The 24,805-nt window shown below is 37.5% G+C and overlaps 1 long non-coding RNA gene across 2 annotated transcripts; it reads left to right on the plus strand.

Moving 5' to 3' along the window:
- The first annotated feature begins 829 nt into the window (after positions 1 to 829).
- On the plus strand, positions 830 to 19,384 carry LOC109499464. 2 transcript variants are annotated; one of them, XR_006597158.1, is made up of 4 exons: positions 830 to 3,083; positions 14,670 to 14,722; positions 16,258 to 16,356; positions 19,249 to 19,384. It is a non-coding gene; the product is annotated as an uncharacterized LOC109499464 (long non-coding RNA). The 2 variants fall into 2 exon arrangements; XR_002156741.2 differs by having other exon boundaries at positions 16,258 to 16,305.
- Positions 19,385 to 24,805: the final 5,421 nt, after the last annotated feature.

Raw genomic sequence — 24,805 nt, forward strand, 5'->3', positions numbered from 1 at the left:
AAAACTCTGACAATAGCTTACTTTTTTATCAGCGAATCAGGCATGCTTCTGAACCAAAATTATTTTTTTTTGTTTTCTCCACTCTCTTTACACTCTTCTTTGATATATATGAGTGGTTTGCCCGCATACCTATATCAGAACGCTGCTAAATATTTTTCTTAGTTGGTCCTTTAGTGACAAGTAAAATTGCCCCTCATAACAAACACACTTCGTATCTTCCATTCCTTCTCTATTTTATTCACCACTGTACTTACCACCAATTAATACATACCTTCTTTACATTCTACTTCATCCAAGTATAAATGTGACTTTTGTGAAGATAGCGATTTAATCAGTTTCATTCACTGATGTCTCCCCCATGCCTAGCATTGTTTCTGGTACTTAATAGACATTTTCGAATGAATGGGTGACTTGAATTTATGAAGATGATAAAACTCCCACATACCAAGTGAACATCAGATTATTCCCCTTCTACTTCTTTTTGTATTAGGTTATGAGTTCTTTATTGGGAGTTGTTAATAATCATAATGCAATGAAAATGGAATAAAAAATGGGGGTAATTATGATGAATCAGTAATGAGTGATGTTCATCCACAAATTTTTGAAAATACATTTCTCTTAGTCTGGATTGATGTAAAGTTAGGCCTATTCATTTGGTGTCCAAAAGTTATTATAGGTAAGGCATTTGGGTGGCTCACTTGGTTAAGCGTCCAACTCTTGGTTTGGGCTCAGGGCATGATCTCATGGTGTGTGGGTTTAAGCCCCACATTGGGCTCCACACAGATAGTGTGGGTCTGTTTGGGATTCTCTGTCTCCTTCTCTCTTTGCCTTTCCCGTGCTTGCTCTCTCTCTCTCTCTCTTTCTCTCAAAATAAACATTTTTTTAAAAAGTTATTAGAGGTGATTTTGGTACCAATAACATAATCAAAATACACATACCTTTAAGGTTTTCTGGATATGTAAAAATGCACTGACCATTTCAAAAATGTAAAAGAAAGCAGTATATTTATCTGACTAAATGACTGCTCAGCAATTCTCTTAACCAACACACACACACACACACACACACACACTTATATTGGTCAATGTGAAATAACAAACAAATCCTTGCTTTTACCTTTGTTAAATTTTGGGTGTGTGAATAATACATTTATGTTCTCTTCTATATAAAAACTCTATATCCCCTTTAAAGACATGTTTGAGGATTGCGTATTAATTAACTTGTTTAGTATATGCAGACTCAACACTATTGTTAATAAAGAAAGATTCAGGCAGAAGTATGTAGCTCCCACACAGCACTGCTGATTCATATTTGTAGAAGGAATATATTTCCAAGAAAATTTTGTACTCTAAAAATACTGCTTGCAAACCTCTTCCCAGATTTCTATGAAGGAGGGAAGGTTGCTGAGAAACCAGCCCAGACTATTTCTCGACATGGCTCATTTTTCAATTATTATTCACAAACTCTACAGGCCATCTTGAAATGTTTAGTATTTTGTCGCCTATTTCCCAAGATAACCCTCATTATTTCTTTTGTGTTAGTTTCTTTAACTACCCACTCTTTTCCTTGTCACTGATTTGATGATTCTTTCACATTGTTAGGCTTTATTCATACCCTTTCTTTAGCCTGGAATGACATCTCAACATCTCCCCTTTACAACAATATATTTTGTCCATACCATATGTCCTTATTGAATGCTTTTGCCCTGTTTGTGGTTGTTGTTCTTTGCTCCAACAATAAAAACATAAATTCTAGCCGATGCCTAATAAATATTACTGTAAAGGTAAGTAACAGAAAAATTAATAGTAAAATGCATAAACTAAAATATACTAGAGATGTAAGCATAAATATACCCACCTCCATTCACTGCAATTTAAATTTACAAAAATCCCAGAAAAGTTAGACAAACTAAAAATAATCAACATAGAATGATAATGATCATGCTGAATATAGAGTGCAAAACAAAATTCTTATTACCTAGATATTTTTAAATGTTTCTTTATTTATTTTTGGAGAAAGGGAGAGAGACGGAGACAGCGAGCACAAGCGCACGAGTGGGGGCGGGCAGAGAGAGAAGGGGAGAGAAAGAATCCCAATGCGGCTCTGCACGCTCTCAGGGAAGAGACAGATGTGGGCGCTGTCTCACCCTGAGCCAGAATCAAAAATCCAACACTTAAGCGACTGAGCCACCCAGGTGCCCCTTACCTAGATACTTAAATAACAATTTACCATTCCTTCCCCAAATCTAGTTTTAAAAGTTTTGACTTGGAAAAACTTAAACTTTGTAAAAGTAATATCCAATGCAAAATCTCACAGGGATAAAAGTTGGAAATTTTTAGTTCATTTTTAACTGCATTATTATTTTATTGTTAAGGAATCCACTTCTGTGGCGGTCATGAAGCCCAAGCTGTGTTAATAGTGACTCCTGGAGGTAATTACACCAAATTGTGGTTATAAGCATTGGTTATAAGCATCTGGTTATAAGCATTGTCTCCTCTCTCTACGTCAGCTGAAAACCCAGACCCAGGAGGTCTCAATCCCTGCCTCCCTATTCTTGGAAGAGGCCAGAGCCAACTACGCACAAGGCTTTTTCAGAGGAGACAACTTTGACTTCCCAAAAGACAAACCCTCTATTTTGCTTTATGAGGCAAATACCAACCCCAAACCGCAGACCAGCTGGGAACCATGTAGGCCTCAATAAATTTTGAAAATCTTAAATGAATTAAAGACTTTGTAGGATTTATATAGGAAAATGATCATGCAGATTATATCAGTAAAAGAAGAAAATAAAAGAAACTTTAAAAACATAGAACTAGTTTAATTATTATGCATTGAAAATTTAAGAAGAAATTAATTTGGTTTAGTATTTTATGTCCTAGAAAATATAAGTGAGTTTGGTAAGATTATTAGAATATTTGTTTTCATTTTATAGCTAAAAGTTCAACGTGAAGGTATAAAAGTTATAAATATCAAAATGCAAAATTATATAGCAGAACTATATGTAAAACACTAAAATCACATACTAATTTTCTTGAACCATCAGGGAGTGGAGAAGAGAGTAAAGAAACAGCCTGAAATCAAAGGTATGTTGTCATTCTTCCAGAAGAGATGGAACATGAGTACTGACTCACCTCTGGCCTCAGGAGAAAGACAGCACCTCCATTCAAATAGATAAGAAATAAATAGATAAGGGTAAAAAAACTAAAAAACAAAGCAACAACAACAACAACAACAAAACTAAACTGCTTAACAAATTACTAAAGGTTGGATGTGGGCAAATGAGACAGAAGAGAAATTGCGAGTGCTAGAGATTCAAGGGGAAACAGAAACGTCTTATAGGTTCTTCTTCATGGACTTCTGCTGGGTGCTCACAAGAAAAAAGGGTGTGGGAAAGAGACTGGAGAAAGTCCTCTTGGGCGGTGCTGGTCTACAGGAGCGAATAGCCACCAGTACAGAAAAGAGTGACATTTGACATAGGCCCTAAGGAACACAACCCTTAAGCTACTGAGGAAAAGGTAGCAAATCCTGGCATCTAAGACCAAAAGTAGCTGGGAGAAATATAAAAAAAGAGTCGTTGAACCCTACAGGAAGGGCAGGAAATTATCCAAGTCCCAGACCATTAGTGATTTCCTAATGCTGGAGGAGGAGGATGAGTCACAGAGAAATTACCACCTGTCTGGCATAGGGACAAAGGTCCTGCCTAAGAATGAGACTGAATGGGGACAACAAAGAACCCTCTCTGACACCCACCATCAGGTTAGCAAGTATCAAATAACAAGTGAGAGGGACTACTGCTGGAAAAGGACAAGAGGGTAGAAAGAGCCTATCTGCAATACAGACATACAAGAAGGTGTAAGGCAAAAGACTGGAACAGGAAAATCGTGAGAAAGACCCTAACCATCCACACCCTAAGAAGAAAACAGAATGGAGAAATTTTAAGTTGCTCTGAACTGAAGGTAAAAATAACATCAACAGACTACAGAATCAGTTCAACTGTCTAAATTGACTCAATCCTCATTCTGTGAATTTTTTTTCTAGGCAAAACTTGTTTGATGTGGGTAAAACAGTGGTTAGAGGAAATTTTATAGAAATAAGCACTTTGATTAGAAAATAAGGAAGTTCTTCTATTAGTCATCTAAATTTATCTCCTTAATCAATTAGAAAAAGGAAAGCATATTAAGCCCATACCAAACAGACAGAAAGATACAATAAAGAAAATTGAAGAAAACAAGGACTTTAAGAATAGAAAAATTTTAGAGAGTAGTCAGTGAAACTGAAATTTGGCTCTGAGAAGATCAAATAAATTGATATACCTCTAGCCAGATTGAGCAAATAAATCAGAATACAATACAATAAAGAAAAGAAGACATAAATTTCCAGTATATGAAATGAAATATGGGGGGAGGAGCCATATTTTTGTCTGTCTCACATCCCTGAAATACAGCCAGACCAACACTAAACCATCCTGCACACCTGCAAAACTGATTGGAGGATTCACACAACAACCTGCACAACCTGAAGCACAGAATTCAGCAGGTACAGGGTGTGGAGAGGTGAACTTGGGGAGTGAGAAGGAGCAGGAAGGGAGGTGGTTTTGTGAGCAGAGAGAGGATGGAGACTGGGCGGGGGGGCTCAGAATAGCACCCCTCCCCAAAAGCGGCTGGAGAGAAAGCAGAAAATTGGAAACAGCCACAGGGACTAAACTAAAAAGGGAGTAAGGAGAAAGGAGAAAGGACAGGGTTTAAATTCCATTAAGACTGTAAACAAGGGGAGCACAAAGTCTGCAACTCTGCAGCTCGATACCTGGTGGTGCTCTGGTGGGAAGGGCAAATCCCCAGGAACAGAGTGGGGTCTGGGAGTTTCTCAGGCCACCCAGGGAAAAGCAGCTCCACTGCTGGAAGGACATTTGGTAGAGACTGTTGAAGCCACCTGGTCCCAGCAAACCCCAGAAAATGACCATATTCGCTGGTGCTGGAACAAGGTCGTTAAGGGTGAAGCCTGGTGCCAGATGTGTGTTGTGATCATCCATAATCCCTGAAACGCTGCTGCTACACTATCTTGTAAACTTTTTCTGGGGCGGGCTAGCATCTGGCCAGTGTTGGGGCACCAGCAGCAGCAGGGTCCAGCAAAAGTTTCTGGGTGCAGTCGACATTCGGCCATTGCTTGGTCAAAGCCGCAGGTCCTTCAGAAGTAAGGGGCCAGGGAAAACAGCCGCTTCTGAGACAAAACTCAGGAGAGAGGTCCTGCCTGGGGCTTGGTCACAGACAGTGAAAGAGTGGGGAGTGGACGAAAGCTGAAGACAGAAGACCGGTGTGCGATTGCTGATTGGGGAGAACAGAGTTCTGATACTAGAGACTGAGTAGCTGGGTGACGCCATTTTCACTGCTCCTGCACATGTGCATACGCACCTATGAGCACCACAACACTCCACCCCAGTAGGCTAGCAGCGCAATCTAGTGGAGAACGGAGTCATTACACTGAGCCCCGCCCAACTGGACCAACCTCGCTCTTCAAGAACACAAGTCTCACCACCTACTTACTTTATGGACTATAAAGCACTTCATAGTCTGACTTCTGGGGGAAAATGAAGTAATTTCAGTCCTATTTCAATCTGTTAGCAGATCCATCTATTCAATTTTCTTTCTTTTTTTTTCCCCTCATTTTAACTTCTTTTTCTAGAATACAGAAAAAGAAAAAAATCATTTTTATTTTCAATTTCTATTAAAAATAGTTTTCTTTAATTTTTTTACACTATATTCTTTACTTTTGTGTAAATTTTTTCAACTTCTATTTTATTCCCATCATCTCATTTTAGTCTACTTCAGGGTATTCATTTTTTCAAATTCTCAAATGATTTCCTTTTTCTAACCCCCTTTTTTTTCTCTAATCTCTCAAACTACTTTCAACACCCAGACCAAAACACACCTAGGATCTAGCATCATTTATTCGACTTGTGTGTGTGTGTGTGTGTGTTTAATTTTTTAATTTTAATATTTTTTAATTTTAATTTTTTAAATTTTAATTTGTCTACCTCATTAATTCCTTTTCTCCCTTCAAAATGACAAAATGAAGAAATTCACCCCAAAAGAAAGAGCACAAAGAAACGACAGCCAGGGATTTAACCAACACAGATACAAACAAGATTTCTGAACCAGAATTTCGAATCACAATAATAACAATACTAGCTGGAGTTAAAAATAGATTAGAATCCCTTTCTGCAGAGATAAAAGAAGTAAAAACTAGTCAGAATGAAATAAAAAAATGCAGCCATGAGCTGCAATCCTGGATGAATGCCATGGCAGCAAGGATGGATGAGGCAGAACAGAGAATCAGCAATATAGAGAACAAACTTATACAGAATAATGAAGCAGAAAAAAAAAGCACGATTTAACGCAAAAGAGCACGATTTAAGAATTAGAGAAATCAGGGGCTCATTAAAAAGGAATAACAACAGAATCATAGGGGTCCCAGAAGAGGAAGAGAGAGAAATAGGGGTGAAAGGGTTATGTGAGCAAATCATAGTGGAAAACTTTCCTAACCTGGGGATAGACACAGACATCAAAATCCAGGAAGAACAAGGGACTCCCATTAGATTAAAAAAAAAAAAAACCGACCTTCAACAAGGCATACCATAGTCAAATTCACAAAATACTCAGGCAAGGAGAGACTCATGAAAGCAGCAAGGGAAAAAAGTGCCTAACCTAACAAGAGAAGACAGATCAGGTTTGCAGCAGACCTATCCACAGAAACTTGGCAGGCCAGAAAAGAGTGGCAGGATGTATTCAATGTGCTGAATCAGAAAAATATGCAGCCATGAATTCTTTATCCAGAGAGGCTGTCATTCAAAATAGAAGGAGAGATAAAAAGTTTCCCAGACAAACAAAAATTAAAGTTTTTGAACACTAAACCAGCCCTGCAAGAAATTTTAAGGGGGACTCTCTGAGGGGAGAAAAGATGAATATATATATATATATATATATATATATATATATATACACACATATATATACATATATATACATATATTCATATATACATATATGAGTATATATACATATATATGAATACCAAAATCAACAAAGATTAGAAAGGACCTGAGAACACCACCAGAAACTCCAACTCTACAAGTGTCATAATGGCAATAAATTCATATCTTTCAGTACTCACTCTGAATGTCAATGGACTCAATGCTCCAATCAAAAGATATAGGGTAACAGAATGGATAAGAAAACAAGATCTATCTATATATTGTTTACAAGAGACCTACTTTAGAGCTAAAGACACCTTCAGATTGAAAATAAGGGGATAGAACCATCTATCATGCTAATGGTCAAAAAAAGAAAGCCAGAGTAGCCATAATTATATCAGACAATCTAGACTTTAAAATAAACACTGTAACAAGAGTTGCTGAAGGGCATTATATCATAATCAAGGGCTCTACAGACCAAGAAGACCTAACAATTGTAGACATTTATGCGCCAAATGTGGAGCACCCAAAAATATAAATAAATTAATCACAAACATGAGGAAACTCATCGATAGTAATACCATAATAGTAGGAGACTTCAACACCCCACTCACAGCAATGGACAGATCATCTAATCAAAAAGTCAACAATGAAACAATGGCTTTGAATGATACACTGGACCAGATGGACTTAAAAGATATATTCAGAACATTTCATCCTAAAGCAGCAGAATACACATTCTTCTCCAGTGCACATGGAACGTTCTCCAGAATAGACCATATACTGAGACACAAATCAGCCCTAAGTAAGTACAAAATGATTGATATCATACCGTGCATATTTTCAGACCACAATGCTATGAAACTTGAAATCAACCACAAGAAAAAATTTGGAAAGGTAACAAATACTTGGAGACTGAAGAACATCCTACTAAAGAATGAATGGGCTAACCAAGCAGTTAAAGAGGAAATTCAAAAGTATATGGAAGTCAATGAAAATAACACCACAACCCAAAACCTCTGAGATGCAGCAAATGTGGTCATAAGAGGAAAGTATATAGCAATACAGGACTTCCTAAAGAAGGAAGAAAGATTTCAGATACACAACCTAACCTGACATCTTAAAGAGACAGAAAAAGGACAGCAAATAAAACCCCAAACCAGCAGAAGACAGGAAATAATAAACAGTAGAGCAAAAATTAATGCCATTGAAACAAACAAACAAACAAACAAAAACACCAGTAGAACAGATCAATGAAACCAGAAGCTGGTTCTTTGAAAGAATTAATAAAATTGATAAACCACGAGCCAGTTTGATCAGTAAGAAAAAGGAAAAGACCCAAATAAATAAAATCAAGAATGAGAGAGGAGAGATCACAACCAACACAGCAGAAATAAAAACAATACTAAGAGAATATTATGAGCAATTATATGCCAATAAAATGGGCAATCTGGAAGAAACAGACAAATTCCTAGAAACATATACACTACCAAAACTGAAACAGGAAGAAATAGAAAATTTGAACAGACCCATAACCAGTAAGGAAATCGAATTAGTAATCAAAAATCTGCCAATAAACAAGAGTCCAGGGCCAGATAGCTTTCCAGGGGAATTCTACCAAATATTTAAGAAAGAGTTAACACCAATTCTCTTGAAGCTGTTCCCAAAAAATAGAAATGGAAGGAAAACTTCCAAACTCTTTCTATGAAGCCAGCATTACCTTGATTCCAAAACCAGACAGGGACCCCACTAAAAAGGAGAACTATAGACCAATTTCCCCGAAGAACATGGATGCAAAAATCCTCAATAAGACATTAGCCAACCAGATCCAAAACTACATTAAAATAGTTATTCACCTTGATCAAGTGGGATTTATACCTGGGATGCAGGGCTGGTTCAATATCCACAAAACAATTAATGTGATTCATCACATCAATAAAAGAAAGGACAAGAACCATATGATCCTCTCAATAGATGCAGAGAAACATTTGACAAAATACAGCATCCTTTCTTGATAAAAACCCTCAAGAAAGTAGGGATAGAAGGATCATACCTCGAGATGATAAAAGCCATATATGAGCAACCCAACCCTAATATCATCCTCAATGGGGAAAAACTGAGAGCTTTCCCCCTAAGGTCAGGAACAAGACAGGGATGTCCACTCTCACCACTGTTATTCAACATAGTATTGGAAGTCTTAGCCTCTGCAATCAGACAACACAAAGAAATAAAAGGCATCCAAATCAGCCAGGAGGAGGTCAAACTTTCACTCTTCACAGATGACATGATACTCTATATGGAAAACCCAAAAGATTCCACCAAAAAACTGCTAGAACTGATCCATGAATTCAGCAAAGTTGCAGGATATAAAATCAATGCACAGAAATCGGTTGCATTCCTATACACCAACAATGAAGCAACAGAAAGAGACATCAAGGAACTGATCCCATTTACAGCTGCACCAAAAACCATAAAATACCTAGGAATAAATCTAACCATGGAGGTGAAAAATCTATACACTGAAAACTATAGAAATCTTATGAAAGAAATTAAAGAAGACACAAAGAAATGGAAAAAAGATTCCATGCTCCTGGATAGGAAGAACAAATTTTGTTAAAATGTTGATACTACCCAAAGCAATCTACATATTCAAAGCAATCCCTATCAAAATAACACCAGCATTCTTCACAGAGCTACGACAAATAATCCTAAAATTTGTATGGAACCAGAAAAGACCCCAAATAGCCAAAGCAATCTTGAAAAAAACAAAACAAAACAAAAAACAAAGCAGGACGCATCACAATCCCAGACTTCAAGCTACACTACAAAGCTGTAAACATCAAGACAGTATGGTACTGGCACAAGACAGACACTCAGATCAATGGAACAGAATAGAGAACCCAGAAATGGACCAACAAATGTATGGCCAACTAATCTTTGATAAAGAAGGAAAGAATATCCAATGGAATAAAGACAGTCTCTTCAGCAAGTGGTACTGGGAAAACTGGACAGCGACATGCAGAAGAATGAACCTGGACCACTTTCTCACACCATACACAAAATAAACTCAAAATGGATGAAAGACGTCAATGTAAGACAGGAAGCCATCAAAATTCTCAAGGAGAAAGCAGGCAAAAATCTCTTTGATCTTGCCTGCAGCAACTTCTTACTCAACACGTCTCCGGAGGCAAGGGAAACAAAAGCAAAAATGAACTACTGAGACCTTACTAAACTAAAAAGCTTCTACAAAGTGAAGGAAACAATCAGCAAAACTAAAAGGCAACCAATAGAATGGGAGAAGATACTTGCAAAAGATATACCAGATAAAGGGTTAGTATCCAGAATCTATAAAGAACTTAAACTCAACACACAAAAAACAAATAATCCAGTGAAGAAATGGGCAAAAGACATAAATAGACACTTCTCCAAGGAAGACATCCAGATGGCCAACCAACACATGAAAAAATGCTCCAAATCACTCATCATCAGGGGAATACAAATCAAAACCACAATGAGATTCCACCCCATACCTGTCAGAATGGCTAACATTAACAACTCAGGCAACAACAGATGTTGGTGAGGATGTGGAGAAAGAGGATCTCTTTTGCGTTGTTGGTGGGAATACAAGGTGGTTCAGCCACTCTGGAAAACGGTATGGAGGTTCTTCAAAAAACTAAAAATAGAACTATCCTACGACCCAGCAATTGCACTGCTAGGCATTTATCCAAGAGATATAAGTGTGCTGTTTCAAAAGGACACATGCACCCCCATGTTTATAGCAGCACTATTGACAATAGCAAAGTATGGAAAGAGCCCAAATGTCCATCAATGGATGAACAGATAAAGAATATATGGTATATATATACAATAGAGTATTACTCGGCAAAAAAAAGAATGAAATCTTGCCATTTGCAACTACGGAGATGGAACTGGAGGATATTATGCTCAGTGAAATTAGTCAGTTAGAGAAAGACAAAAATCATATGACTTCACTCATATGAGGACTTTAAGAGACAAAACAGGGGCGCCTGGGTGGCTCAGTCGGTTAAGTGGCCGACTTTGGCTCAGGTCATGATCTCACGGTCTGTGAGTTTGAGCCCCGCATCGGGCTCTGTGCTGACAGCTCAGAGCCTGGAGCCTGTTTCAGATTCTGTGTCTCCCTCTCTCTGACCGTCCCCGTTCATGCTCTGTCTCTCTCTGTCTCAAAAATAAATAAACGTTAAAAAAATTTTAAAAAGAGACAAAACAGATGAACATAAGGAAAGGGAAACAAAAATAATGTAAAAACAGGGAGGGGGACAAAACAGAAGAGACTCATAAATATGGAGAACAAACTGAGGGTTACTGAAGGGGTTGTGGGAGGGAGGATGGGCTAAGTGGGTAAGGGGCACTAAGGAATCTACTCCTGAAATCATTGTTACACTATATGCTAACTAATTCAGATGTAAATTTACAAAAAATAAAAAATAAAATGAAAAAAAAGGAAATATAGGGGGCATCAGTTCAGATCCTACAGACATCAACTATGAAAAGGTGGTACTATGAATAACCTTATGCCTATAAATTTGACAACACAGATGTAGTCAACAAATTCCTTGAGGAGTTCAAACTTGCAAAGCTCATGAAGTCCATCGAATAGAGATAGCCTAAATGGATATCCTGAAAATATATATCAATTTTCATTATTTCACTCTTCATTGGGGACTTTCTATGAGTGTTACCCAATAAAAATGAAAACATGAGTTCAAACAAAAATCCATACACAAATGCTTATAGTAATATTCACAATAGCTAAAAACTTCATACTGTCTTCAACTGCTGAATAAATAAGCTATGGAAAGAGTAGACTAAAGAATACTACATAGCAATAAAAAAATAAATGAACTACTGATATATACCCGTAGAATATTATAAATCTTTATTGATTGAGCTACATGAAAGAAGTTAGGTTCAATACACGCATACATACATGCATGCATATATACATATATATTCTACATATATATTCTACACACATTTATTCTACATATATATTCTCTCTATATATGTATATTCTACACATATATATTCTATATATATATTCTACATATTCTATATATATATTCTACATATATATTCTACATATATATATATATTCTACACATATATTCTACATATGTATATATTCCTTCATATGTGTATACACATATATATATATTTCCTGGAAGGAGAATCTTTCTCTCCTAACTTTAATCATATGCCTGCCCTCTGACATTGTCAAGCCCTCTGGAGCCAGATGGAACATGGAAGGATAAAATTCTCAGTGGAACATTCGAATGGTCTTACTAAAACATGGATGAAAGAATATGTGTATAAAAATTATGATATCTAATTATATAATTATAATTAAAGATATATAATTTTGTATAATTATGTGTATATACATATATATATGTATATACACATACATACACTGTTTGAAGATAAAAAACTCATCCTCACCAAAAAGTACACAAACGTGCTCAAAACTTTCTATGGAAACTGGCATAATGTATCAATGTCATGTATAATGAAAATTTTCCTTAAAGTCAACCCCATTTGAGGCTATTTCTCAGGTATTTGATACTCATTAATCACTTATTTTCTGTTACAGTGTTTACATAATGAAAAAATGCTTTAATGAAAAGTGGAATTTAATGATGAGGTTCGTACTACCACCTGCTCATAGGAGCATAAAGACAGTAAAGAGATTTACATATTGACCTTTATTCAAGGTGTTTTCACTCTTTCAGTCTTTCTAGGTTCCTATAAGAAACAGATACAAAGGAGAAAGGTGACATACGTCGCACATTTGTGTGACACATAAAATATAACTAGTATTTGTGTGAAGTACTTTCTGAAATGCATGGAAAATAAAATAATTAGTAGGCAAATAAAATTGATGCTACATGTAGAATGGCATTTCATAAAATCTGAAGTCAGTTCTGGTCTGATACCTATGATGAGCAACAGATCACTGCAAGCTGAGTTCCCAGGGAGACGGGGATCCCAGCCTAGCTGGAGCTGGAAGGAGGTTGCTGTTATTTTATACACCCAGTATTTGGGCGCTGGATGAAACACATCCGAATGCATAGAAGAGTACGTTATTCCAGCAGGAAGTAGCCTTAAGAAGTCACTAAAAAGTGACATGAAAGCAAAAACCAATTTCAAAGAAAGTCACCAAATCACTAGGATTTGTATGACTTCCAGAGAAATGTAACCGGTGGATCTTGGTGAGGAAAACTAATGTTTATTAAACAACTTATCGTTAAACAGGAGCTTGTCACAATTATTTAAGTTATGACCACAGGAGCTCTGCAAGTTCGGTGGTAGTGTCCCTATTTAATATAAGAAGACACTAAGACTCAATGACCTTTAACCTGTCACATGGCCCTAGGGCCTATTAAGTACATGAGCCGGCCTTCAAACCGCCATTTTATTGATTCCGCTCCATCGGTTTTTCATCTTCCATAATTATTGCCCACATATTCTTTCATTATATATAATGAAATACCTATATGTTATTATGACTGTGGCACCAATTTATTGGTTCTCAGAGTGTGTAGGACATCTTAAAACCCCAAAATGTATTCTCATAGAGTTCTTTTAGAGTAACTATTTTAATTTGTGTGGTTTTTCTCAAGAACTGAAATTTGAATGCTAAATGTCCCCAAATCCAATTCTGTGTAACGCAAATTGAAGATACCAATTATCTTCTGTTCTAGAAATATTTCCGCAGCCTAAAGCACCGCATGCAAAAATACAGATCAACATATTCACCTTGGGGTCTTGACATTTGCAGAATGACCATTTGCTTAAATTCATTCAACAGTCATTGTTAGTGAAGCACCGGGGATGTAATAAGCACTCAAGAAATTCACAAATGGCCAAAATTTTATTTGTCTCAATCCTCCTGGAAATTGAATTGGCTGCTCAGACTTCAATTTTGCCTTAGCTGTGAAAAATACACTTTTGAAGAAATATATTAAAAATTGTTTTGTTACACATCTTACCTCCGACCCAAGAGTCTGGATCAGAGCTCAGTAGAGTCACCAAGGATATTGTACTCCCTCAAAATGAATTTCAGTTAAAAAAAAAAAACTTACAAACATTTTACTAAAAATAATAATAATAATAAAAGCAAAGCAGCATAAGGCTAAAACTTCCACTAAAGGAGACTTTTACTGAAGACTCTTCAGACGTATTTCAGTGTGTTCTACTCTGAAGGGGTCAGTACAGGCAGTAATAGAAAGGGCACAACAGCAGAACTCCATGAAAGATATTAAAAATCAACTTGAAGAACAGACGAAATAAAAACCCTGCCTTTGTGATATATCTAATAATATTTATATATGCTATGTAACAAGAGGGAAATAAATATGAGCTGTTTTACCAAGCTAAAGAGAAATGAAGGCTATACTAAGGAGCATTAGTGATGATGCCCATATATCTGCCTGAGGTTTTTCAAACAGATTGAGATGAGCCACCTAATAGAATCAATGTAAATAAAAGCTCGCCAGTGTTTGTTGCCTGTGAGGTGGGGCAGTTCTGGTGGAGAGAAAGCACTTTATCTGGAAACACATGCCATTTAAATAATTGAGGACACCTGATGCAAAGAAACTAGGGCCAAGTTTAGTGATTTTTCTGTCCTTTATTAATTGTTTTTGTGTTCCTCCATTTTTAGTGAACCAAGAAAATTAAATGTGATTATACCTGCCAGTTGCATCCTTCAGGAAGGTAAAACTGTTTCTATTTTGAAGAACATTTTAAAAATACTTGGTCCACTCTTGGCTTAAGTCATTATGAGTAATTTACATCCGGTATTATACTACTAAAAAGTTTTTATTTTACTTAGAAATGGTGTTTCTCCTTATGAATGCTTTCTACCAAGAAAGTTTAACTATTGAGCTCTGGAATTCTTGAATATCAAAAATTGACCCACGATACCATATTGTCAATGATTAATATATTTTATTGTCGAATGTATTAAATGGATTTGGAAAGTATTATAATTCCTATAAAATGTAGTCTATTTTATATTTACTGCAGCTGTGCTGATGATTTCAAGTCTTCTAAGAATTCACCTGGTCCTATAGAACTATTTAAATCAAAACCTGGCCTTGATGATTTTTCTAAGCATCTGAGCACATGAAAAATAAGTATATATGAACATCTGCACATACATGAGTATATGCCATATACTGCTAATATAAGAACGTACATAATACATTATATAATTTATATGAATGTATATAATATACTATATATATAATGGACACAGTGGCTTCTGTCCTCAGGAAGCTTATTGTTAGAAGTGAGTAATTAAGGGACATGACATGACATGTTACTCATTGGAACCTACAGGATGCTTGGGGACATATGAAAGGGTACTCCAACCTAATTTTGCCAGGAAGAAAGGTCTTGGATTAAGGCTATTTTTAAATTGAGGTCCTAATGAAATAGAGGGAGAAGGAATGGGGAATACATTCCAGGCTGAAGAAATGGCATATTTAGAGGCAGAGAGTTGCAAAGTGAATGACGTATTCCCAAAATTAAAAGCAGGTCAGTGGACTGGAGAGGACAGACCAATTGGAAGTTTGTGAGAACAAAGACCGGGAGGTTGGGTAGGAAGCTGAGTGAGGATCATGTATTACGCACTTGGGCTTTATTTTAAAGAGTAAGAGGAAACTCTGGAGGTGGTGAAGCAAGGACATGTTATGATCAAACTTTAATTTGGGGAGGCACCTGGCTAGTGGAGCATGCAACTCTTGATCTCAGGGTTGTCAATTTGAATCCATGTTGGGTGTAACGATTACTTAAAAATAAAATCTTCAAAAAGAATAGTTTTGGAAAATTATTCAGCTACAATGAAGAGATTGGGTGTTAAGAGCAGTGATAAAAGATAACAGAAGTATACACAGGGGAAGTAGAAATCTGGTGCAATAGTAGATAATAGCGATACTATGGAAAATCCACACATTGGATTTTTCCTTTGGCATAACCTCTCAGTCTCTGTTTGTACCCCATCATGGCTTGTTAAGTTCTTAAAGCCTGTGGAATGGAGGAAAAAGCAGGACCTCTACCCTGCAGAGTCCAAAGATGGAGGGCCCCTTTTCCTTCCACATGAACTGGCTGGCGTGAAGTTTCCTTTATTAGTGTCTTCCAAGTACGTGACATAATAGAGCAACGACCATCTGTTTTTGACTTCCGCTGAAACTTAAACTTACGAAACTGACCCATGTGTAACTCATGTCTTTTTTTTTTTCTTATAGCTGATCTTGAGGGACTCTTCATCTGAACACCGGCATTCGCTGAGGGAGGTATACCTATGCTTCAGTAGTGATGACCTTGGCTACTTACTCACGCAGCGTGTGCGTGCTTTTTGATCTTGCTTCAACTCAGTTCTGATACACCTCTTCCATGGTGTGATGGATTGCTCCTAGGCCCACCTGATCCTTGTGGCTCTCACAGAATCCAAGTCATAATGGGAAATTCCAGATGTGTGGTCATTTGGTTTTGCATGACCAGGCATTCTGTCTCTAGAAGCTGTTTTTCAAAAGACATATTATCTTCTGCTGCAGGTGGCATGGCCCTGCTCCAGAACCTGAGCATCACAATTCTCCCATGAGGCTTCTTTAAGTACTACATGACATTTTCCCCTCTCACAGATAGCTCTAACACCATAAATGATTCCAGATCCAAATCAGTAAATTTTTTCTCACTATGTAGACATATAATCCATCCCCTTTGATTAATTACCCAAAGAATCTCACCCCACATCCCATGCTTCCCAGGATTCCCCAGCACAGCATGGCTAGGTCTGTTGACTCTTCTTGTTTCCCTATTGGGCCCAACATGGGCCAGCTGGATTAATCAGCAATGTAAGAAAAAGGGGGATAAAAGAGGAGATCCTAAAGGGAACACATCTGTCAGGCGAAAGGCTTTTGAAATATCTTCTAGGCAGGGGAGTAGAGTTAACTGGAAGAGATAGGCTATTTTATAGTCTCAGAAGTTTCAGGGATAGCAGGCGGTTCAAAACACTTGCGATCATCCACCCAAAAGGCCCTATTCCTATTCATTTTCTAATTAGGGCTCTCACCTTGGCATAATAGACATCCTTGCTTGGCATTTACCATACTCTAGAAGACAGCCACTCTATTAAGTTCTGAGCCTGGTCTTCATGTTTCTTTACTCCCTCTGTAGGAGGAGAGAACTTTTGTAAGCTGCCAGAGAAGCCCTATAGCTTTCCCACTCAATCTTCAATTGTTCTTTAATCCCCGGGGTCTTTTGTCATATTTAGCTAGGGGTCAATGCCATTTAGCAATAACCTTCCAAGCCCACTGTCTTTACAGTTACTCTTTGCCGGTACTTTTCAAAAGTGTGACAAATTGTGTCAACTAGTACATTCTCTCCTACCTGTAGACCATCTCAATTCACTGACAGTGAGAGTTTTAACAGTTGAGCTGCTGCTTTGTGCCAGGGATGCCTTGTGAGTTCCACCTAACACTAGTGACTGGGAGAAAAGTGATTCAGTCCTATAACCCTATTTTATCACCCCCTTTCTTGGACCACTCCTGACACTGGCTATCACAGATTATGTTCTCCAGAATCAGAAGCTGAGATGGAGTGTGGCACGTAAGATGTTTAGGAGGGATCAGTACTTATGGAAAGGAGGGAAAGAAAGCAAGATTGGGCAGAGGAAAAAGTCTATGCTGCTGAAAGACAAAAAACATAGCTAATTCCACAGAAACTCTGGCGCATAAGTGGCCCATCAGTTTACTCAAAAAGTGAAAAGTGGAACTACTCTATGATCCAGTAATCACATTACTGGGTATCTTCCCCCCCAAATACAAAAGCACTAATTCAAAAGGATAGATGCACCCCTATGTTTATAGCAGCATTATAGGCGAATTACACAATAGGCGAATTACAGAAGTAGCTCACGTGTCCACCGATTGAGGAATGGATAAAGAAAATGTGATATGTGTGTGTGTGTGTGTGTGTATACAATGTGCGTGTAAATATATGTGTATACACATGATTTGTATATATACAATAGAATATTATTCAACCATAAAAAAGAATGAAGCACCGCCATTTGCAACAACACAGAGCTAGAGAGTATAATCCTAAGCGAAATAAATCAGAGAAAGACAAATACCATATTATTTTGCTCATGTGGAATTTAAGAAACAAAACAAATGAACAACGAAAAAAAAATAGAGAGAGAGATAAACCAAGAAACAGACTCTTAACTATAGAGAACAAACTGATGGTTACCAGAGGGGAGGTGGGTGGGGGCATGACTTAAATAGGTGATGGGGGTTAAGGAGTCACTTGTGACGAGCACTGGACATTGCACAGAATTGTTGAATCACTATATTTGCGCACCATAATATGAAACCATATGCTACCTATACAGGAAATAAAACTATTAAAAAATGGCCTATCAGAGGTATCCTGGGCCAAATGCCTGGGTCTTTAACCCCTACCATCATCAATTGTTGAGTACGGGCCACTTTGGGTAGGATACAACCTGGGATAAGGTAGCTCTTTTCAGTTGAGGCAAAGAACTGGCATCCTTCCTTGAAAAGAGATCAGAAAGTACATATTTGTGTCTACCACGTTCCTCCACCTTTGCTCATCCCTAAGAAAGCATCTTGATGAATTTGGGGATGAGGAGTAGGGAAATCATAAGAAGTGATTTAAACAGGTCTTTCCATTCATTTGAGGGTCATATAGAGTTCTTCTAACTTCATTGATTCTGGGCACCTTATGGGGCTTAGACTGTGAGGTTAGTTGTTGATACAACTCGTGATCTGATAGCTGTCACCTTGACCCAGGACCAGCAGCCTCCATAGAGCCTCCTACTCAGTGTCACCAGGTTCCCTCCATTGTAGAGAAGCCTCTGAACCTATCTGCCCCTGTCCCTGCTAGTTTACTACAAGTCACTAGGTTTCACTTGGTTCATGGCATCCGTTAACCAGAAAGTCCCTGCAACGCTTGCTAGCTCTCAAATGTTCTGCTTTTGAAATTCTTCTTGATTGAAACTTCCTCATTGAGAAGCTGGGGAAGGGGACACCACCTTCTGTACATTACATATTCCCATTGATCCACTATTATTTCCAACTTTGTAGTTAGATTGGGCTACATGACTACTTGGGGCCAATGAAATATAAGCAGGAAGAATATGCATCACCTCCAAAATGAGGCATTAAGAAACCCATATAGAATTTTCCAGAATCTTTTTTTTTTCTTTCCAGAGTAAGTAAGGAAGCTGTATGTTACCAGGGATGGAGCCTCCACCCCTCATCTCTGGGTGACTGTACAGCTTACAGACCCCAAAGCTGCAAATGAAACACCAATGAGAAATAAATATTTGCTGTGCTGAACCATGAAGACATGGCTGTTACTTCTGAATATAGTTTAGTTTATCCTGATTAATATACAATGCCACAAGGAAAGTGAGATTGTACCGGAGAAACTCAAATGCCCCCTTTTGTCCAATCATGTCGGTCTGGGCTGGGTCTGGATTGTTAGAGGTGAGGGGCTGTCTTGGGGATGAGGCAGTTCACAATTCATCTCCATCTGGATGGGAAGCGGGGAGAGCTCCTGCCTTCGATATTATTACCTTCAGTATATCTACTACCCACATCACTAAATCCCGGTTCTGTCCTGGAGAGTGGAAAGTCAATAAAACAAGTTGGCATATATATAAAGTGCTTTGAATAGTGCCTTGGGCACAGTAAGAGTGACAAGCGTTAGCTCTTGCTAGTCTCTAGAATTAAACTCCCTAAGAGGAGAGATTTTCCTCCATTTTATTTGGTGCATCTATCTTAGCACCTGGAATCCTGACTAAAACATAATATGCACTCAATCGGTATGCGTTAAATGCATAGTAAATGAAGGAATTAAATGAATGATAAATGAGTGAATATAAATATTTGATTTTCCCTCCTTCCCCTCTGGACCTCTATCCTTGCTTCTTTTAACATATCAAACCCCCTAATGTCCAGAATGAGGCAAATACTTTCCTTTGACTTTCTCTAAGTCCCCTATGCTTTCTCGCCAATGCCAGCTTTGTTGCTACATATTGTTGCCCACTGGCAACTTCTTTACTCTGCGGAAGCAATGTTCATTCTAGCCAGTCAAGCTTGCCATCCTAATTGAAGAATCTCCCTGCATTTGAGCTTAAACCTCACGCAGAGATGGAAGGCAACAAGAACACCATGATGAAATCATGGCGATGAAACCAATGGGGAAACCAATGGGGAAACCAATGGTGAAAACCGTGGCATGAATGGTGGTGATAAAATGTTTCCCATTACATGCCCTTTTACTTTTATAGCATGAAGTTGGTAACCTACACCTCTGTCTGTGCTTTCTAATGGGACACTTGTAGACAATGTTTGTATTATTAGGATTTTATTAAGACATTTACTACAGAACCAAGTGCTGTACTATGATTGCATTTACCTGTTCGGCTCTGTTTGTCTTCCATTGTTAGATGGAAATGCAAGATTTCCCTGCATTTTCTACAGTTATCAAAGGTTTAAGGGCACTATCAAAACTAGATTCTTGTTTGTTTATGCATCAGCCTTAGAAAAATTCATGTCTCCCTGATTTCATCCCTCACCTACACTGACGATCACTTTCTATGTCAGGCTCACACCTGCTTTCCTAGGACTTGACCTCGCTAATCTCCTGAAGGTGCTCCTTTCATGTTTGGATCCCTTATCTTTCTGTTTCTTGATTTCCTCCCTGCTTTTTCTGGAGCACATCCTCACGTAATTCCTGAAAAAGAAAGTGGAGCCATAAACTGTCAGATTAGTATTCCCCTGCACCAGTATGGAATTCTAAGGTAAAAACACTTTTATCTCAGGACACTAAAGGTGCTGTTCCCCGACGTTTAATCTGGCTTAAGAAATTTTGATCCCAGCCTGAGTTTTTTTTTCTTCATGAGTTTATAATATTTTCTTGTTCGAGTGCTTTCGGGTAATTTCTTTATATTGTTATGAGATTTCCAAATGTTATATCTAGGTATGGTTCTTTTTTATTATTCTTTTGTTTTGTTTTCTAAATACAGGATGGATGGGTCTTCCCTTCCTGAAGACAATGTCCTTCATTTCTGAGAATTTCCCTTTCATTAGTTTTGTGGTAATTTTCTTTCGGTCCATCTTTTTTTTTTTTTTTCCTTTTCTGGTTAATTTATATTAATAAAATGATGGATCTGGATTGATCTTTTATGCCTTTTAACTTCTTAAAATATTTTTTCTTATTTTCATGCTCTAATTTCTAGATTACCTCAAATTTGTGCCATCACCATAACAGCACATTTATTTAATTTCAGCAATTGTATCGTTAAAATTCAATGTGATCTAAGTTTTCAGTGCATTCTCGTTTTAGAGATAACTTTTTATTAGTAAATACTTTTGAAAGTGTTAATAGAGTTTAGGGTAAAATTATTGTAACTTTTTGTTAGTAAATACTTTTGAAAGTGTTAATAGAGTTTAGGGTAAAATTATTGTATCTTGATTAAATTTAATTCTGTCTTTGACCTGTTCCTTGGGGGTCATTGTTTTTTTCTCCTTACTTTCCTGGGTTACTGAGAGTCTTACAATATGTGTATGTATCCTTGAATAATGAATTGTTTCATTTTACATGTTTGTAAGTCCTTGTAAGTGGAGACATATTGTATAAATTAAGTGACTTAATTATTTGTCATAGAACTTACGTGGCTCATATTTTTATATGATATATGTAACTATTGGTCATTCATTTTTATTGCTTCTGCCAAACCCCCTAGGGACACAGGAACCATTACTCCCTTTCAACAACATTTCTGCCTTACGAGTTTCAGGCTACATGAGAGCGCCTGGGTGGCTCAGTAGTTGGGCCTCTGATTTGGGCTCAGGTCATTATCTCATGGCTCATGAGTTTGAGCCCTCCTCATGAGTTCGGGCTCTGTGCTGACAGCTCAGAGCCTGGAGCCCGCTTCAGATTCTGTGCCTCCCTGGCTCTCTGACCCTCCTCCCTGCTCGTGCTCTGTGTATCTCAAAAAAAAATTTTTTTTTAATTTAAAGAAAAGAGTTTCAGGCTACATCGAGAGTGGGAAAACTTCGAGAAAACTGGATTGTTGCGATGTGTTTTTAAGGTGTACTATTCTACCTTATGCAAAGACAGTTGGGGCGAGCACAGTTCCTCACTCCTCCTTGACGGGTTTTTTCTTCTCCAAATTCATTCAGGGATAACACATCCTGTTGTGGTTCTTGGCAGCATGTAAGATATCTGGTACTGCTTCCTATAGAGATTGGGCCCCATGCTTTGTTTCTCTGGACGGAAGCCAGATTCAGAATCTGCTTGGTTTTTTTTTTTTTTTTTTTTTTTTTTTTAGTATTATTTCTCTTGTCCACCTGGCACAAGAAGTTAACCTTACTGTTTTCAGTGAAAGGTTTTTGTAAATATGTTTTGTCTAACATTTTTAGGTGAATCGTTCTCAGAAACCATGTATATTTAGCAAACATGTTGCAGGAAAAAATCCCCACTATTTAATTATTATTTTTAATTTTGCAAATGCTGGGTTGTTATAGAATGGAAAGTGGTCTCAGATGGGAAGGATGTGTCTGTGAGTGTGCTGAGGTATTAATATTTCGTGTATACATTTTCAATTAACCCCCAGTCTTCAGTTTCATGCTTCACTAGGGGCTCTCTGGGCCCCTCTGGGATGCATCTGTGAACATCAGCTCCCTGGAATAAATGTAGTTTCACTCTGCCTTTATGATGTGACTAAAGTTTTTTTTTTTTCAATCTGTTTAATCACTCCTCCACTCACTTCTTATTTACAGAAATTTGTTAAAATGTCTTTTCTTTTAAAGACATCCCTCTTGTTGTTTTTATTGGCGTAGGTCTGTTATGTTTAGAGAGATCTCTTTTCTATCATTTAATAGTCTCAGGAAGTACATGGCATAAAATACAGTAGTTTGGTTTTGCTGTACTTAAAACACCACAGGTCCTTTATTCTTTTTGACATTTTAATAGCTTTAACTTAAACTATATTATATAATCATCATAACCACCATATGAAGGGCGTTACCAATCCTGACATTTAATGGCAAAGAACTTCCAAATCAGAGCGACATAGTTACATAGGAATTAATTCCACAATTTTGTTTGCTTCGTATCTTGTGTACAGGTAGAAGGAAACCCTCTGTTTTCTTCTCAGATGAAAACAGTCCTCAATTCCAAACCTAACTCTCACACAGTAACAACCCAGGTCTTGAATGTCGGTAGATAAAATAGCAGTCAGGAAAACAAGATTTAGGCACCAGGTTTTACAGGGCAGAGAACAAGAACCCCAGCATGAACCTTGGAGCCATGATTAACAGTGGGGCAAAACTGAGACAAACCACTTATCAGATGATCATTATCATTATCTCACTGTAATGAAATCCTACATAGATTTCAATTGCAAATTCAATTTCATGCACATTTCAGAAGGATTATATTGTAAATATTAAATGCAATGCCAGTAAAACAATTAATACATTGCTTAGCACCGAAGAGACAGTCAAAAATGATTTCCGTTTCACATTTCCTTCCCTGCCTTGTCCTTCAGTTCTCTTCCTTAGAAGAATAACTGCTACAAAACAAAAATATTGGCTAATTTGATTCTTGGTAAAGCCCGCTGCAAGAAACAAATTTTGTCTACCCTTCCGACCCAGGTCTTTTTCCCTCTTATCAAAACCTACCTCTTGGAGTAAACTCGAGTCCCTAACTCAGCAGGTGCTCTTGTAAGGACTGAGGTGAGAAGCTGAGTCTCTGTGTTAGGTAAGGTGTAAATAATTTTATTTTTTCAAATGAGTCACACTTTGGATTCATGCGTTGGCTAAACTGTCAAAAATCGATTCAGATGTTAAATACCATTTCGGATAATTCTAGATGACCTTTAGGTTTTGGAAAGCAAATTTAACAATTATTCATCTATCAACTTGCTAATGTGTACTGGATTTTATACTTTTGCATTATGCATACATTTCAAAGGTATTATATAAAAGCAGTTTATTCCTCATGCATTGGAAGTGTCTTTCGAACACAGCTGGGAGCTCTATTCAGCCATCAGGCTCCCTCCCTCACCATAATCTCTAGGATCCTTGCAAAAGACTGCCTTTTGATACTTCTCATATTTATAACAACAATCTGGATGTGATTTCTCACCCTTCCTACGGAGTTACAAATAGACAATCAAAGCTGCATCTTCTTTGGGGCTGAGGCATTCACGGAGATAACAATAGGAAAACAAGTATATCTCCAGGAAATGATCATCATGGCCACCATGCAGTTTACTTTAAGCTAGTTTTTTCTATCAAGAGGTTTCTATCTGTAGAGGAAATAGGTAACTATGTGGAGTCTTATTTCTTCTTCAGTTCAATTCAGGAGTATTATTATTATTAACGCCTCCTATGCTTAACACACGCTGTTAGGTATAAGCATTAGGTTATACAAGGTAACATGACACAGCTTTACTCTCTAAATATATATACTGCAATGCAAAATGTTTCAAATTCCATGGGCATAAAGAGTGTCTGCACCTGGCAGGCGAGGATGGGCTCTAAGCCCATAGAACATCTGACATTCTAGGTGCAATGAAGTATGAATGTACAAGTATAAAAGGTAACAAAACTAGAAAAGTTAGGTGAGATGATGTCATGAAGAATTTTCATGAAATTTCAAGGCATTAGAATTTTATTCTTTATCCGGGGAGGAAACATTAAAATGTTTAAATCGACCCAGGACTTTACTAGTAGTAACTATCAGTAGATT

The sequence above is a fragment of the Felis catus genome, chromosome B1 (assembly GCF_018350175.1).
Source record: "Felis catus isolate Fca126 chromosome B1, F.catus_Fca126_mat1.0, whole genome shotgun sequence".
NCBI classification, from domain to species: Eukaryota; Metazoa; Chordata; class Mammalia; order Carnivora; family Felidae; genus Felis; species Felis catus.